Source organism: Lepidochelys olivacea (assembly GCF_965140295.1).
Source record: "Lepidochelys olivacea isolate rLepOli2 genome assembly, chromosome: 6".
Taxonomy (NCBI): domain Eukaryota; kingdom Metazoa; phylum Chordata; order Testudines; family Cheloniidae; genus Lepidochelys; species Lepidochelys olivacea.
Genome location: NC_140416.1, coordinates 51,085,218 through 51,103,622, shown reverse-complemented (window position 1 = coordinate 51,103,622; position 18,405 = coordinate 51,085,218). Strand labels below are relative to the sequence as shown.

Below are 18,405 nucleotides of genomic sequence, written 5' to 3'. Positions count from 1 at the left end.
TGCCTTTGACATTTCAAAATGTATTTGCACTTTATTTTTAAATATGAATGTGACTTTTCAAATTAAAATCTAGAAAAACCACCAAGCTTTTTTTTTTTTAAACTAGAAACTTCTCAGAACACTGAAGCTCAGAAAGATTTACAGATACCAGGTATTTCTTATCAAGTATTATAACTGCAATTTCCCAGTAAAGGTCAGGATATTTTGATTGTTTTTAAAAACATGCAGTGATAACTATTTATTTTCCTATGATATCAAAAGCTTTTAGGTCCTGTTTTCTACAGTTGCATGGAATCTTCTATATCACGTACTTACAGTTTTGTAGACTTTTTCACTCACGTTTTAGAAAGCTTTTGACTTTTGGTCTTTTGTGTTTTAAAGAAAAGTGTATGTGCGTGTTGGGGGATGGAAGACAGTCATGGCATTTAGCATTTTTTCTGCCCAAGCCTTTCTTCACCCATCTATCTATCTAGATTTTTATAAGGTCACTAAGATACCACGGTGATGGGTGACCTTATAAAAAAAAAAAACAGATGAGTGCAGAGGGGCTCCATTTTGCAGGAAAGATGCTAAATGCCATGGCCAGTGGCTGCATAAAAGAGGTTTTCAGAGATAGAAAATGAGTCAAGTCTGAAAACGTTAGGATAAATACAGTGATGATATAAGCTCTTTATTTAAAGTAGAGGGAAAGATAAGAGAAACAAGGTCACAAAATTATATGTTTTCATGGCTTCTGTAAGAGTGCTGAAACACAGTGATGTTCAAAAACAGTTGACTAGAGGGAACATTCTCACAGAAATTAGAGATCTAAATAAAGACATATTTAAATAATCTAGTACACATCTACTGGGGTGTTGGGGACAGTGCATGATTGTTTCTTTCTGTCTTGTGCTTTATCTACTCTACTTTCAACAGTTCCAAGCAATAGGTCTAACACCACTCCCCTCAAAAGATTATTTCACAGCCTGACAGATCTTAGGCTTATGAAAGTTTTCTTAATATTCAGCCTACATTTTTCCTTCTTTATTTCATCCATTTGCTCCTAGTTTTTTTTTAAATTCTCATCTTCCTTATATCACACTAAATAATTCTTCTCTCCTTTTGATGTTTATACCCTTCCCTTTTGTATAAATGATAATGTTCCCTCTCAGTTATCAGTGACCATGCTAGACTTATTTAACTCTTCCAGTCTTTCCTCATAGGTCAGTACCTCCAGTTTCCTGATCATTGCTGTAGCTCTTTTATTAATTTCTTCTGTTTGGTAATGAGGTATCCAGAACTAATGCAATTTTCCAGGCACAGCTACCGCAGACCCATGTCAAGAGACTATTGCCTTTCTGTTTCATTATGTGATGCTGCTGGATTTGGCTAGTGTGGAACATGTATCTGAAATAGCTGATTCAGCATTTTCAGCTACCTCTTTCAACCTTCTTCAAATACAAGTGATACACCCCTCCATAGCCATATCAAAAGAGTTTTCATCTCAACTCCAGTGATAGCCACTTCTTGTCATGGATGGGGGTAGGGTGTGCCGTGAGTAGCTGGCACTGTTGTTGTCCAGGATCGTATTTGCTCGGTGGCAGAGAACTTTTAATCCCCAGCATCTTTCACCCATATAAATGGCTGAGTTTTGGGGGAAAGTTTTATTTCTGCCAAAAACCTTTTAAACATTATTCTAAAGGGTCCATTCTCCCCTCAGCATGGTTCCCATGAGAACTTATGGGAGCAGTAGATCTGCATCAAGGATACAGCTAAAGATCTATCTATTAATTTTTGAATAATTCAAATAGAAAGTAACAATAATATGCAACAATATAATAATACTTAGCCTTTCTATAGGCTCTACTGTCTGAGGATCCCAAAGTGTTTGACAGATGTTAACTAATTAAGCCTATAACTCCTATGAAGTAGGTAAAAAATGTTATTTCTATGTTAAAGATGGGAAACTGAGGCACAGTGAGGTTAAATCTCATATTTTCAAAAGTGTCATCTAAGTTTGTGGTCCTTGGTCAGTGGATAACCAACTTTAGACACCTGCAAGGCCTGAATTTCAAAAGTGCTGAGCACATATTACTCTTATGGAAATCAGTGAGAGCTCAGCACCACTGAAATGCAGGCCTCTATGTTTCCAAGGGTGGACACACAAAACCCAAGGCCCCCAGAATTAGAGGTTCCTTTTGAAAATGTGTCTCTAAATGACATACTCCAAAGAATCAGGAATTCTGTGGAAGAGCCTTGAGTATAACCCAGATCTCCTGGCTCTCATACCTTACAAGACCATTCTTTCTATTATATGCACAAAGTCAGGAATAAATATATTAGACTATTACAAGCCTGCTCAATAATAGTTTGTAGACTATAAGCAGTAACCTCAAAATTCAGATGCAGAGGTGTATTAATTTGAGAACATCTGTCATAGGTTGCTGCATTATTTACATCCAGAAATGTTCATATTATGCTAGATGCTTTCCAAACAGGAAAGCAGACAGCTCCTGCCCCCCAGGAACTCATAATCTAGTTATTACCTATTCAGTTTGTTGTAGAAGGAAAGAAAACCATTATGACTCTCTTAATATTTTGTGTAATAGTAAGAGAGGAGACAAATATAATAATAGTTGTGTTAAATGGATGGGTCTTGCCTGCATATCATCCTGCAGATATATGTTCCATTATAGTTTCTTCAGTTGTATACACAGACATTGAATAACATATTGTCTACTGCTCATTTTGAGTACTATCTGCATAATACGGATATGACTCAAATTTCAGTTTGCCTGTGTGTACAGTACTTAAGCAATGACACCAGGTCAGGCCTTTCATGGCAGCTAACGACTGACTGCAGCCCCTGAGGAATCTTAACCCAGCTGGTTACTAACTATGAAGAATGGCCAACCTAGAGGCCATTACTGCTATTATAAACTATGACAGTAAAGCAATGTAAAGGGGGAAAGAATACCCTGTTTTTAGTCTACTGTGTCAATGTTTTTATCTGCTGCTGGTGGTACAGTTGCATTATCTATATACTTCTTAGAAAAAGACAAAGTAGCCATCTAGAAAATGGGATTTTATGCTCCAGGCTGCATTAAGTTTATAATGAGGTGAAGTAGTAATATTGCATGAAGTCCCAGGTGAAAGGTTGTTAATACAATAGCAACACAAGTCCCATAATTGTTCTATTGATTTTATACTTGGCCTGAAGAAACCACAGTGGAAATAGGTGGTGACCAGTGAGTGAGTCACCATTGTCACAAAAAGCTTTTAAAAACCCCTGTTTCTGCACAGCAAACAAGCTTTTGTGAACTAGATTTCTCTTGTTGTAGAAAAAAGGTGCTCAATTTATTGATTATTAATATAGGCTAACATTGTTCTTCTCTTTTAATTGGATTAATTTTTGGCCTGGAATGGGGAGATTTAAGTTCTATTCCTGGCTCTGCCATAGATATCCTGTCGGCCCTTGGACATGTCACTTCACATCTCTGTGCCTCAGCTTCTTCATCTGAAAGATGGAGTAGTAATATTTGTCTGCCTCAGAAGAGTGTTATATAGCAAAACCTACTCTTGCATTTTTTGTTTAAAACTATGGAGAAGCTCTTGGCAGAGCAACTCTGAGTATCTAAGTGTTTCATCTCTCCTGTATCAAGCTGGGTATAAACCTGTGTACCTCACAGAATCTTCACTGGTTGCTTCTTTTGATGATAGATAAAGTTTAGCTGTCAATGCTTATTCTATTAGATCTATTATCTGCCTTCATGCCCTAATGGGAGTAGATAAGGATGAGTTTTGGTGGCTTCATTCCTTTTGCTGGTGGTTTGAGGATTTGGGGCTGGAAATATTTAGTGTTGTTTGCTTATAGTTATGTTCTGTTGTGTTAATTTGAGTTAATATGGGGTCCCCACTTGCTCCCTTTGGAGTCACTGAGAGTATTTGGATTGACTTTCATAAGAACGGATTAGGAATGATGTCTCGTAGTTTTGGTGTGGGCAGCATGGGTGTCATCCTCTTATGGTGTCTTATTTAATTTATCTATTAAATATTTTTGCATTCCTGAGTACATTGAAAGTGCCCATCTGTCATCGTGATAGATGTTGCATATATCATATATATAATTTTTATATAAAAATAAGGCACATTCTTTTAACAGTGAGGGTAATTAACCATTGGCACAATTTACCAAGACTTGTGATGGATTCCCCATCTCTTGAAGCCTTTAAATCAAGAATGGATGTCTTTTTGAAACATGTGCCCTAGCTGCAGAAGTTATGGACTTGATGTGGATGTGAATGAGTGAGATTCTATAGCTTGTATTATGTAGGAGATCAGGCTAGATGATCACAATGGTCCTAAATTCTATGAATCCATCTAATTTTGCATCCATCATTTTCAAAGCACTTTACAAAGGAAGGTAAATATCATTAGCCTTATTTTTTACAAGTACAGATTGAGACAGGAAGAGTGAAGTGATTTCCCGAAGGATAGAGGCAGAACTGAGAATAGAACCCAGATTCTCTGACTTCCAGTCTAATCTGTTGGACTGCCCAGCCTGCCAGCCATGGTGATAGATATAATATCTATTGTATTAGTCTAGGGCCCTTTTGTTATTTAAATCACATCTGTTCTTGCCACTATGGTTGCAAAAAGTGGCTCATTGTTTGATCCTGCTGGGTTTAGCAGGAGGTGAAGGTGCTCAGCACCTCACAGGATTGAGCCCTGAGTCAGCACAGTTATTAAGGGCCCGATTCTACAATACGCTGAATGCCTTTCAGTCCCACTGAAAGCAGTGGAAGGTTGCTAGGCATCTTCCAGTGTTAGTGGATATCATCGCTTGCTTAACACATGTCAGCGTATATAACGTCATTTGCAGTATTTGATTAACATGACATTTCTTTGCCCTCACCATGGTCTTTTCCTGGGATTACAAGTTTACAAGAAGTGGAAATTTGGACAAATGACTAGGGAGGAGTATAAAAATATTGCTTAGGCATTCAAGGGTGTAATCAGGAAGGCCAAGGCACAATTGGAGTTGCAGCTATCAAGGGAAGTGAACGGTAACAAGAAGGGTTTCTACAGGTATGTTAGCAACAAGAAGAAGGTCAGAGAAAGTGTGGTATCCTTACTGAATGAGGTAGGCAACCTTGTAACAGATGATGTGGAAAAGCTGAAGTATTCAATGGTTTTTTTGCCTCCATTTTCACAGACAACAGCAGCTCCCAGAGTGCTGCACTGGGCAGCACAGTATGGGGAGAAGGTAAGCGGACTTCAGTGGTGAAAGAACAGGTTCAGGACTATTTAGAAAAGCTGGACATGCACAAGTCTCTGGGTCCAGATCTAATGAATCCAAGGGTGCTGAGGGAGTTGGCGGATGTGATTGCAGAGCCATTGGCCATTATCTTTGAAAACTCGTGGCGATCAGGGGAGGTCCCAGACTGTTGTAAAAAGGCTAATGTAGTGCCCATCTTTAAAAGAGGGAAGAAAGAGAATCTGGGAATCTACAGATCAGTCAGCCTCACCTCAGTCCCTGGAAAAATTAAGGCACATGTCCTCAAGGAATCCATTTTGAAGCACTTGGAGGAGAGGAAGCTGATCAGGAACAGTCAACATGGATTTACCAAGGGCAAGTCATGCCTGACCAACCTGATCGCCTTCTATGATGAGATAACTGGCTTTGTGAATATGGGAAAAGCAGTGGACATAATATATCTTGACTTTAGCAAAGCTTTTGATACGGTCTCCCACAGTGTTCTTGCCAGCAAGTTAAAGTAGTATGGGCTTGATGAATGGATGGTGGATAGAAAGCTGGCTAGATCGTCAGGCTCACCAGGGAGTGATCAATGGTTCGATGTCTATTTGGCAGCCAATATCAAGCGTAGTGCCCCAGGGGTCTGTCCATGGTCCGGTTTTGTTCAACATCTTCATTAATGATCTGGATGATGGGATGGATTACACCCTCAGCAAGTTTGCAGATGACACTAAACTGGGGGGAGTGGTAGATATGGTGGAGGGTAGGGATACGGTCCAGAGTGACCTAGACCAGTGGTTCTCAAACTTTTGTACTGGTGATCCCTTTCACATAGCAAGGCTCTGAGTGTAACCCTCCTTATAAATTAAAAACATGTTTTTATATATTTAACACCATTATTAATGCTGGAGGGAAAGCAGGGTTTGGGGTGGATGCTGACAACTTGCAACCCCCCCTGTAATAACCTTGTAACCTCCTAAGGGATCCCAACCTCCAGTTTGAGAACCCCTAGACAAATTGGAGGATTGGGCTAAAAGAAATCTGATGAGATTCATCAAGGACAAGTGCAGAGTCATGCACTTAGGATGGAAGAATCCCATGCACTGCTACAGGCTGGGGACCAACTGGCTAAATGACAGTTCTGCAGAAAAGGACCTGGGGATTACAGTGGACAAGAAGCTGGATATGAGTCAACAGCGTGCCTTTGTTGCCAAGAAGGCTAACGGCATATTGGGCTGCATTAGTAGGAGCATTGGCAGCAGATTGAGGGAAGTGATTATTCCCATTTATTCAGCACTGGTTAGGCCACATCTGGAGTATTGCATCCACTTTTGGGCACCCCCAACTCTAGAAAGGATGTGGACAAATTGGAGAGAGTCCACCAGAGGGCAACAAAATTATTAGGGGGCTGGTGCACATGATTTATAAGGAGAGGCTGAGGGAACTGACCTTATTTAGTCTGCAGAAGAGAAGAGTGAGGGGGGATTTGATTGCAGCCTTCAACTATCTGAAGGGGGGTTCCAAAGAGGATGGAGGTAGGCTGTTCTCAGTGGTGGCAGATGACAGCAATGGTCTCAAGTTGCAGTGGGGGAAGTCTAGGTTGGATATTAGGAAACATTATTTCACTAGGACGTGGTGAAGCACTGGAATGCGTTACCTAGGGAGGTGGTGGAATCTCAATAGAATCATAGAATATCAGGGTTGGAAGGGACCTCAGGAGGTCATCTAGTCCAACCCCCTGCTCAAAAGCAGGACTAATCCCCAATTAAATCATCCCAGCCAGGGCTTTGTCAAGCCTGACCTTCAAAACTTCTAAGGAAGGAGATTCCTTAGAGGTTTTTAAGGCCCGGCTTGACAAAGCCCTGGCTGGGATGATTTAGTTGGGATTGGTCCTGTTTTGAGCAGGAGATTGTACTAGATGACCTCCTGAGGTCCCTTCCAACTTCAATCTTCTATTATTCTGTGAATTGAAATCCCTGTTTGAAAAACACAGTACTCAATCACTTGAACTAAAGCAGTTTGGGGCCCCTGAAAGAGATGAGCAGTTCAGAATATGTCCAGCTGAGGGCAGTGCTGCACATACACACTAGCCAGTTTCCTATAATTTATAATACAGCCTATATTTGGAGGTGGAGGGGGGAGATAGTCCTTGGAGATCTTTATAAAATGGGATTGCTAGATCTCACTGAATGTGTGTAAAGAAAGAATGACTCTCCTCAACTTTACAATTATTCTAACATAGGCTAGGTGTGGTGTTCACGGATCGTCTTTTGCTGTTGCCCACTCTGTACTTGTTCTGCGCATAAATCTAGAACTTGTCTCCAGGCTCGTCAATCCATCTACTTTAACCAACAGACAATTTATTCTGTATTACATAAATGAGATACAGTATTGAGGAATGCAAGTGTTCATAAAACATGAGTCCAATTGCCCCCACCCCCAATCCCCAAAGAAAACCCCAAACACATGAACCTAGCTTAAAAATAATGACATTTACAAATAAATAAATACATTTTTGGTTCTTTTAATTGGCCTTCTGGTTTATGAACCTTTAGAGTGTGCTTGCTCTAGGTTTTCACGATTTTCTTTTCAACTAAGAGGACTAGAAGCATTTTTTTTAAATTATATTTATAATTTTTTACAATCATTCCAAATACAACAAATATATCAAAATTCCAGATTGATCATAATATACAAAGTAAGTAAAGAGGGTTAGGATAAAGGGAGAGGAGGGGAAGTGACATACCTATCTTCAGGGTCTACACTAATCAGAGATTTCTAAAATGTAAGCCCAGTTCTTTTACATGAAAACTGAGATTCTCACCTAATCACTTTCCAGGAGAAGGGGCTTGAAGAAAATCACCTGTTGTTGTGAGACTCATGGTAAAATCATGAGCTTTCAGAATGCCTCAGATAATTTATAGATAACTGGATGTTTTACAAATCACTCCCTGGTCACATGTGGGATATGGTTAATATCATTACAGATTATGGGTATGAGCCTGACAGGTACTGTTCTTTTATAACTCTTCTGCTCGGAGTTCCAGGGTCTCAGCCACTCCCAGGGTCAAGCCCAATGTCTGTTGCAGGGAGAGTTTTTCCAATGTCTTAACAGGAATCTCAATAATCAAAACTACATTTTAAACAAATACGTGCTAGTTCCATCATAGTTCAGGTTTATGTCTGCATTTCCACTTCTAAACTGCTGTCGTTAGCATCATTTGGGATTCTTCTTTTATAATTACTTAGTCATGATGAATATCTGTTCCAAGCTGAAATTTGGCACCATGATGCAAGGTTTCTGCCAAAGAATTATTATTTTTGTACAGAACTTGAAGAGAAAAAAATCTATCTTTATTTGTTATTGAATTTATAGGAATGTCTTTAAAACAAAAAATGTTGAAAAGGTTTCAGGTACTTTTTAAAAAATGTGCTGATACCTTAAAAATGGCTCTTGTGCTGAAATTTTACTACTGATTGCTAGGGCCCTACCAAATTCACCATCCATTCTGGTCAATTTCTTGGCCAGAGAGTTTTAAAATTGGTCAATATCATGATTTCAAATGTTTATATCTGAAATTTCAAGTTGTTGTAACTGTGGGGGTCCTGACCCAAAATGGGATCATGGGGAGGGGGTTTGTTGTAGGGATTGCCACCCTCACCTCTGTGCTTCTTTGAGAGCTCGGCACTGAATACAGCACCGCCCCAGCTTCCTGAAGTTAGAGGAGGTTCTCGGAGGTGGAGATGGGTAGGATCTCCCCCATGCTGCTGGGAGTGCCCCAGCTGGGGATTCCTAATTGCTAATCCGTGGTAGGGACATATTAAGGTAAGGCCCCCAGCCAATTTGGGTCCTCCCTCCCCCAGGAAAAATGGGTGTCCAAGCCCCTGAAGAAGCACCAGGACAGAAGCCCCTACCAGGTCACCCTGAGCCCCAGCAGCAGCCACAGGGGAAGAAGCCTCAAACCCAGGTAGCCTCGAGCCCAGACTGCCCCAAACCCAGGCTGTAGTGGCAGGGGGACGGAAGACCTGAGCCCATGCTGGGTTGGGGGCGGAAGCCCTGAGCCCACACTGCCCCGGCTAGAGCAGCAGAGGAAGCCCCCAGTCCCGAGCTCCCCTGAGCTCGGCGACTAGAGCTGCAGGAGGCTCTGTGTGTGTGTGTGTCACCCTCATTTCTGCACTGCCTCTGGAGGTGGGTCTGATCTCAAGTGCGGATCAGGTGGGATCAAGTGCAGCCGGGCTAGGAGCTCCAGGCTCCCAGCAGCAGGGGAGATCAGATTTCACGAGGGAGGGCTGGTTTCATGGTCCGTGACAAGTTTTTCATGGCCGTGAAATTGGTAGGGCCCTAGCCATTACTCCTTAATTTGGATGAGTGTTTTGGAAAAAATTCCAATGTTTCCAGTTGTTTGAAGCAGCAGCTTTATTGGTAAGCAATATATACAACTTGTCTAAATACCTATTTCTCGGGGATTGTACATAAGAGTATCACATGAGGTCATAGTCTAGTTTCTGTTACACTGTTTTAAATCTGGAGCAACTTCATTGATTTGGTGGAGCTACACTCTATTTATGCAATTGAAAGTGAGAGCAGAATCTGGCCCAGTGTTTTCTTCCATTTTGTCCTGTGCCTCATTTCCTAATTTTTCAGGGTATTTGAACCTCTTTTCCCTTAGGACATAAGAACGGCAATACTGTAATATAAACATAAGAACATAAGAACGGCTATACTGGGTCAGACCAAAGGTCCATCAAGCCCAGTATCCTGTCCTCTGACAGTGGCCAATGGCAGGTGCCCCAAAGGGAATGAATAGACAGGTTATCATCAAGTGGTCCATGCCCTGTCACCCAATCCCAGCTTCTGGAAAACAGAGATTAGGGACACCATTTCTGCCCATCCTGGCTAATAGTCATTGATGGACCTATCTTCCATGAGTCTATCTAGCTCCCTTTTGAACTCTGTTATAGTACTGGCCTTCACAACGCTCTCTGACAAAGAGTTCCAGAGGTTGACAGTGCGTTGCATGAAAAAATACTTTCTTGTGTTTGTTTTAAACCTGCTACCTATTAATTTCATTTGGTGGCCCCTTGTTCTTGTATTATGAGAAGGAATAAATAATACTTCCTTATTTACATTCTCTATATCACTCATGATTTTATAGACCTCTATCATATCCCCCCTTAGCTGCCTCTTTTCCAAGCTGAAAAATCCCAGTCTTACTAATCTCTCCTCATACAGAAGCCGTTCTATACCCCTAATCATCTTTGTTGCCCTTTTCTGAACCTTTTTCCAATTCCAATATATCTTTTTTGAGATGGGGCGACCACATCTGTACGCAGTATTCAGGTGTGGGTGTACCATGGATTTATATAGAGGCAACATGATATTTTCTGTCTTATTATCTATCCCTTTCTTGATGATTCCTAACATTCTGTTCACTTTTTTGCACATTGAGTATATGTTTTCAGAGAACTCTCCATGATGACTCCAAGATCTCTTTCTTGAGTGGTAACAGCTAATTTAGACCCCATCATTGTGTATGTATAGTTAGGATTATGTTTTCCAATGTATAGTTATGATTATGTTTTCCAATGTTTCCCTTGCAGATCCTAGACTAGTCTAAGTGGTTCCAAGGCTACTGGTTTCACAACAGATCTAGCAGGACTTGCTTCCCCAGTCCTTTGCTTGGGCAGGCCCTGAACTTCATCCACAATGAATCACTCTATTGTTTCCTCTTGGGGCAAAGGCAACTCCCAGGAAATTTGGTACTTAAAAGAGCAGGTAGGAATTAGGTTATATGCTTTATCATGATCTCTATAGCCATTTATATAGCACTTATTACAGGTGTGTCTTTGCAAGGATGTAAAATGCAGGAAAGTTTGCATGAATCAATGAGATCTTCATCCTCCTCGAGTTGCGATAAGGTCCCTACTAAGAACAAGAAGTCAGTTTTCTGTTCCGCACTAGGTTTAATCTTGCACTGTTATTTTTGAGAACCATTGAGTTTTCTTCTGATGTGGTTCTTCAAAGAATGCTATGGCAATGATGGCAGAGATGGGAAGCATCTGGGCCCCTTTAAGATGGTGTTCTTGTGAAGAGGTTATTCTTTTTGTTCTCTTTAGACTATATATGGGTACTGATGAGTGTGTTTTGTCCAATGCTCATAGCTAGCTTGGAAGTTTCTGAAAATAATGAAATTTAGAAAGTAGTGTTATTATTTAACATTGGTATGTAGCTATTTATTTGCTCTGTAAAGCATTATGCACCCTGAAAGACTAGAAGGGCTATCTTTGCTATATTGAAATTAGTGGGAGTTTTGCCATCTTTGTGCCACTTTTTGTTGGTTTGTTTCATTAATATTCAAACACTGATTTATGAGCATACAAATACATGTTGGGGAGACGTCACCCATGAATGTGATTTTGTGAGTTCATTCGCAGTTAGGGATGTTCACGTGCAATTGATATTATTCATATTAGAAGTGTCAGTGTGACAAGAACAAAGCAAATGTGAAGTGTGCTACCAGTGTCTCTTTGCCCCTCAGTAAGGGAACACAGCTGATTTTAAATCTGACGTCCATGTACGCAGCCAAAATACTCTTTCTTGAGGACAGGAACATATCTGAATTGTCCTAAAGTTCACTAGGTCTGCAATCTCTCTTTCCCTCTACCAAAGGGAATCAAAGCCCCAGAGACTTATCTTGGTGTGCTTTTGATCTGCAAAGCATAGTTCATCCACTCAGGGAACAGAAATGGTACCGTGTGATTTAGGTAACCAATCACACACAATAAATAATAATGGATTTATGAAGTGCCATTATTATTATTATTTATTAATGCTTTGGAAAAAATAGTCATTACAACTAAGAAATAAAATAAGAAAATTGGCAATTGTTGCATGAACAGTTAGCAGACAGGATAAAGGACTAATTTCAGTGAATAAACAATTTATGATTACTTTGGTCTACTCTAGTGGAGCAAAACGAAGCAGTTCAGATACTTCTGAGAAATAATCTTTCAATCTAGAGTGTCCAGGGGATTTTAATGGTGGAGTGCATAACATGCTCTGGCTCTGGCTCCTTTTTTCTGCAGAAACCTATTCCAGCCTTTGCATAAAATATTTTGCAGCATTTACCTGAAACTCAAAGTCCTTGGACTTCAGTTCAGAATATTGCAGAGAAAATTAGTTATACACTTCCTCCTGCTTCCACTGAAGTCTCCACCTCTTTTTATATAAACCAATTATTTAAATTACTAATGACATGTTACTGATGCCCTTATCACTGCTCTTGCTTGGCAGATTTGGTTTTAACGTAAAACTGCTTGTTAGAAAAAAAAAGTTAACTGGCTCTGTTTTTTTTTTATTGGACCAACTTCTGTTGATGGGAGAGACAAGCTTTCAAGCTTACATAGACTTATTTTTCAGCTCTGTATACTCTCGAAAGCTTGTCTCTCTCACCGACAGAAGTTGGTCCAAAAAAAGATATTACCTCACCCACCTTGTCTCTTTAATATCCTAGGACCGACACAGCTACAATAACACTGCATGTAACCAATTTGATGGATGACAGAAACCGAGTTAGGAATTTTTAACTTTTTAAAACATGGCATACCCTATGATCTATGAACAGAATATTGTGCATATTAACCCAAAGGAGTTAATTTTCCTGTTGGTTATGATGATATGTTGGTAATGTGGTAAACTGCCAGAAAGGTTGAAAATGAGACTTCAGTTCCATTAGACCCAGCTCAGATTTTAATTGAGACCCAACAGCTGTGCTATTTAATACTCAAGGTTAATATCATTAAATGGAATGTAGCATTTAATTAAAATAATTATTATTAAAACTAATTTATATTGCAGCATAAATTTGCATAGTGCTTTACAAACACAGAGTAAGGCATACTCCCTTCATGAATGTTGAAAATGTTTAAGACAATGTCTTAAAAGCAAAATGTGTTTCTGTTATATTCTAAGATAATCATTTAATCTGTTCAGAGGGAATTGCACTGAATGAGTTAGTGTGTGCTTTGTAATTAAATGGATAGTTGTGCAGTTGCACCCCTTCCCTCTGTTGGATAGAATCAGTACTGCTCAACTGTGGTCATAAACCCTATGCAGCTAATAACTGATGGAGATCCTTGTTTCCTTTTGGAACACAACAATCTGAGTTCTACCCCATCACCACTGTGAATTTCTGAGTGGCCAGAGTGTGCAGTATAATGATTATCATGAAGTTCCTAGATGGCCAAATGATTTGTTAAGTATATCTAAATTAAACAAAAAGTCATGGGTTGAAGCTATGTTATTCATTAATAAGTAGGATTGTGCTAGCTAATTCTAGTTAGCAAAAACATGGATATCTAGCTATTTGTCTACAGAATGTAAGGATGAATGCTATTTATTATTTCTATTTTGTTTTAAGAGTGTCATTTTTAGGAATTCTATGAACTCCAAGGGGGCTTCCTCCTTCCTGAAGTTATAGGCACATTTACAACAATACTCCATAGACATGGGCATATAATACAGAAAAAAACATGTTCTTCATATCTTCATGAAGGAGGACTGGCATTTTGTAACTAGAGGGGAATCTTCAAAAGGGTTTGTTCTCACTAACCACAAGGAAGCATTCCCTTCTGAGTGACAAAAACAGATGGTGTTGCCTCCGGTGCTTCTCATGTATTGGCCTGGGAGAGTGTGGGGCAGAGGATGGACTAGACAATCTGGTAGGTCTCTTCCATCTCTGATTTCTTTGAAACTCCTTGATATTGTTACTAGCACTAGCTAGATTAAAGCTAATTTGGATATGTCTATGCATGCTGTCGTCATACTTTTGATTGCAGTGTAGACATACCCTAAGTGTCTGGTAAGACTTTGAGCAAGTTGACTTCTCAGAACCTCATCTTCCTCTTCTATAAAGTGGGGATAATGCACCGACAGATGGCTATGAGAGGCTTCATATGTGAGGCAGATACCTCAGATGGCTATGTGAGGCTTCATCTATACAGGTTTGTGAAATGGCCTAGGAACCTTGGCTGGAAGCTGCTAGAGGAAGGCAAAAAACTATTATCATTAATATTGAAGAGTGGAAGAATACCAGGTCTACCATCAGGGATAGAGGTCTAAAATGACACAGCGAGTGCCAGGGTACAGTTCAACAGAATACACTCTAGAGCGGCTGAGATTGTGGAGACTGGTCTCTTCGTCCATGGTTTACTTTACAATGTGTCTATCCCACCCTTCCTCTCTCATTTTAGTCACTCCAGACTTAGCGGTTGGTGAAGATAACACTAATTTATCTCTCTCACTGCATTTAAAATGCTAGACAGCACTATTGAATACTCCTCACTTCTAGTCTCTTTTCTTCTTTGTGAATGTCACACTGTGTTGTACAAACACAGCAGGGATGAAAGCTAACACAAATATATATTTGTATCTACAGCACATAAATGTGTATTTATAGATGCACAAACCAAGGGAAACCTTTTATAAGCAGAACAGTGTTAAACAGCCATTTGTCAGAGGAGTATTTGGAAAACAGTATTTGCTAGAAGAGCTGGTCAGAAAATAGGGGGAGGAAATGGGGGGAAATAAGCAAAACATTTTAAAAGTGTATCTTTTTTGGTCAAAATTTCATTTTTCCATTTCTAATCATCTTCATGGTTTACTAATTTGTAAAGTGCTTACTCTATTTCACACTGTACTTAGGTGCGCACCTGTTGAAATCAATGCAAGTTTGTAGTAATGAGTGAGAATGCAGTAAAACCTTAGTATTTGTCCCAAAAACAAAAAAAGGCAGTCAATGGTTAGTAAATTAATTTCCCCATTGTATATAAAAGAACGTTATCCATCAGTTTAGGTAGGCTTTCTCCTACATTAGAGGGGAAGAGATGGCATATACAAATGACAAGCCTCCTATTAATTATGGACCTGAAGTGTGAGGGGGAGCAGATGTAAAAGAAAGGGATCCTTTGCAATGCTGTGTCCTAGAAATTTCAGTGTGAACTATAGTTCGGATTGGTAATGATTAAAATGGTCTGATGCCTTTGTGATTCTCTCTGTGAAATTATATCATGTGATATTATTAAAGGTTCACGTATAGTGCACATAGGTGTCATCGTGCTTCACAGTGTAAGGAAAGACATGGAGTCTTCCCCAAAGAACAAACTGATGATGACAAGGCCTGGGTACTCAGGGAATTAATTACAGGCAAGGAGTGAGGCCAGGAGGAATACCCAGAATAGGGTTAAATGAACACCTATGCTTAGGTGGGTAATATGCAGCATATAATTTTCTAGCTCTCTGCTTGTTTTTGTTTTGAGTTGGGAAGTATCAACTCAATTTCTAGTAGACGGATACATCCACAACTGAAAACATTTCCCTTCATCAGAAATCATGGAGTTGGATGGGCAGGAAGGCCGAACAACCTTCCACATCAGCAATCTGAGGCTCATTCATAGTAGGTGAATTACACTGTCACTGCCTAGGCTATACCTGTTCATGGATATATTATTGTTAGTTATTTAACATTTATGTTGGAGGTAATACCTGAAGGCCACAACCAGGTTGGTGCCCATTGTGCTAGGTGCTGTACAAACATAAAATACATGACTATCCCTGAGCCAAAAACTTACATTTTATTCTCCATGGCTGTCAATCTGTCATTTTCCATAAATTCTAAATTCTAATTTCACTTTACATCATGACAGTTTGTGGTATCATCTCTAAAACCATATATAGCAGAGTATAACCCCTTTTGATTTCACTACACACTCTACTCTAGCACTTAAAGTAGTACTGACCAGGAGAAATTAAAATTGTCAAAGACAGTGTTCCACATCATCAGGAAACCCATGGTAGCTGGATATTGTGAAATCACTCGGGATTCATTCACAGGATGAGAATTCAGGTTGCCATCATCATATCCACAGCTAGTAATAATATATGGCTGTAAAGAGAATATCTCTGTATGCAACTGTACAGAGCAGCTTTTTCCTCTGTATCTGGAAGGACTGTTAAATGGTTTATGTGGGCAGATAACATTGTGACTTTCACATTTTAATAACTTTGTCCTCACTGTGCCTACTAAAATATAGATGTAAACACCCAAAGCACATTTATTTTTCTTGACAATATGTCTCATCTCTTGCTTTATAATGTAGGTAGATTCTCAAATGCTGTACATTTCCTTAAAATAGTGGATTTGTTGGTATTGGTTATGTTTGGTTCTATGTATTTTTTATTTATTATGCCATTACTACAGTACTTATAAAGTTTTTATGTAAGTACCTCTCACCAAACTTACTTTGATCACAACTTTCTTTTTATAGATATCTTTTTGTTCAGGTAACTGTATTTTGAGCATTTAACAGTGCCTGAATAGAGCATTTTGTAACTTCAGGGATTTCATGTCTCTTATTTTTCCAATATGTTTATAGCTGATATTTAAAGAATTGGGCCAAATTCTGATCTCATTTACACTGCTATATGTCTGGAGTAACATCAGGGTAATGGGGATCAGGATTTGACCGCTGGAATAATGTGTCCTGTTGTTAAGAGCTGACCGGGGTGGAGAGGAGGTAGCCGGCCAAAGGGACAGTTTGTCCCAGGCTCCCACTTCATGACTTGGCACATGGGGTCACAGCACCACTCAGGTTTGGCCCAGTCATCTTTCTGTCATGAAAGAGGAGGCCGAGCCAATCCTGAATGGTACTGCAGCCCTGGCTGCCAGATCACAAGTCCTGAAGCATGGAGCTGAGCACAGCCCCTCAGGACAGTAACGCTGCTGTGGGGCTAGTGTAGGGCTGCTTTGCGCTCCAAGACCCATGCATGGCCTCCTCTCAGTGGTAATGTTTTTGGAAGGATGCAGGGAAGGGACTCAGTTTCAGGTTTTGCCCTGGACCCTCCAAAACCTCTGTGCAGACCTGCTTGCAGTCTTCCTTGGTTAATTAGGCTGACCCATGTTTTAATCATTTATCTATAGTTTGTGCAGTGCTGGCCCATTTCTTGATAATACTTTTGCCTTGCATCACCTTGTTGATTTATTTCATCACCATCTTTGCATCTCTTTTTGCTGCTTGTGTGTGGGAACCCTGATGCACTTCATATTTAGGGAGAGATCATAAATTGCAAACCAACCCAGTCTGCAACTCTCTTTCCTAGGAGGGTGAAGTGAACTCCTGGCTCTACTAATTTTTTTAAGATAAAAACCAAGGCAGTTGGGGTTTTCCTTCTTTAAAATCTACTTTCAATCTTCAGAAATTAGGCTGTGACCTTCTTCTAATATCCTTTTCCAATAACCTGTACAGCCTTCTTTTTTCTCCAGAGTCCATTTTGGTGCTAATCACACTTTCTTCATTATACAGTCAAATCCATTTTTTAGAATATTTGATAAAAGAATAAAAGTGTGTGCATGCTTATTTTTGATTGTCCATTTCCATGATTTCAGCTTGGCTTTGAAGTTGATCCCTCACCTGGGTGAATGTGATGGTAGACTTACGAGTTTGTATGTCTGCTGCTGTTTATTTGAAGATGGTTCTCTGAAAGGTTGGGTTCACAAGCAGCAGCACGAGATCTTACATTTATTCCTTGCAAGAGGAAAGAGCCAGCAACTTGATTTTTGTTTTAAACCGAATGCTGATTGTGATAGATATGAGACCTGGGAAGTATAAGGAGTTTGAATGACTACATTGAAATGTACCAGACAGGCATGGACTTTTGGGACAACAATTACGTGTGTTTCCTGAGGAATCCCTGGGTAGTGATTAATGCAAATGTCACAAACCTGGTTATGCGAAAATTCAGCCTTTTGAAACCTATGTCCTATGAAGATAAACATTGACTAGTGATCTCCTGTTCCTGGAGATTAGATCAAAGGCTCCAGCTGTATAAAGAAACAATTGAACTGTCCAGCTGGAGCCTGGTTCCTGATCTAAAAACTGCCATGAACTTGCAATCAAGGGGGAAAACCCAGGTGGGGCGTGAAAGACTGGAATTTACCAGAGCTCTATATTGGAATTGGGGATGTCCTCTGGTAAACTTTTAGCGTGCATGTAGGTTTTCTTTTATTGTTTATATGTGTTTTCTCTGTAATGCTTTTGCCCTAAGAATAAATGTGGTTTGCTTTGTGAAGGCTGGTTTGTAACTCGTGTACTCTGTTAGAGCTTCTGGAAAA

At 39.8% G+C, this 18,405-nt stretch overlaps 1 protein-coding gene across 4 annotated transcripts in view; it reads left to right on the top strand.

Annotated features, from left to right (window-relative positions):
- LRRC4C (leucine rich repeat containing 4C) overlaps positions 1–18,405 on the top strand; it is an 861,418-nt gene that overhangs the window by 753,607 nt on the left and 89,406 nt on the right. Inside the window, exon 2 of one of the 4 annotated variants that reach the window (XM_084631106.1) lies at positions 10,838–11,012. The exons of the other annotated variants lie outside the window; for them this stretch is intronic. The gene's annotated coding sequence lies outside the window, so the exon portion shown is untranslated. The remainder of the gene's footprint in view (positions 1–10,837; positions 11,013–18,405) is intronic. 4 annotated transcript variants of the gene reach the window in all.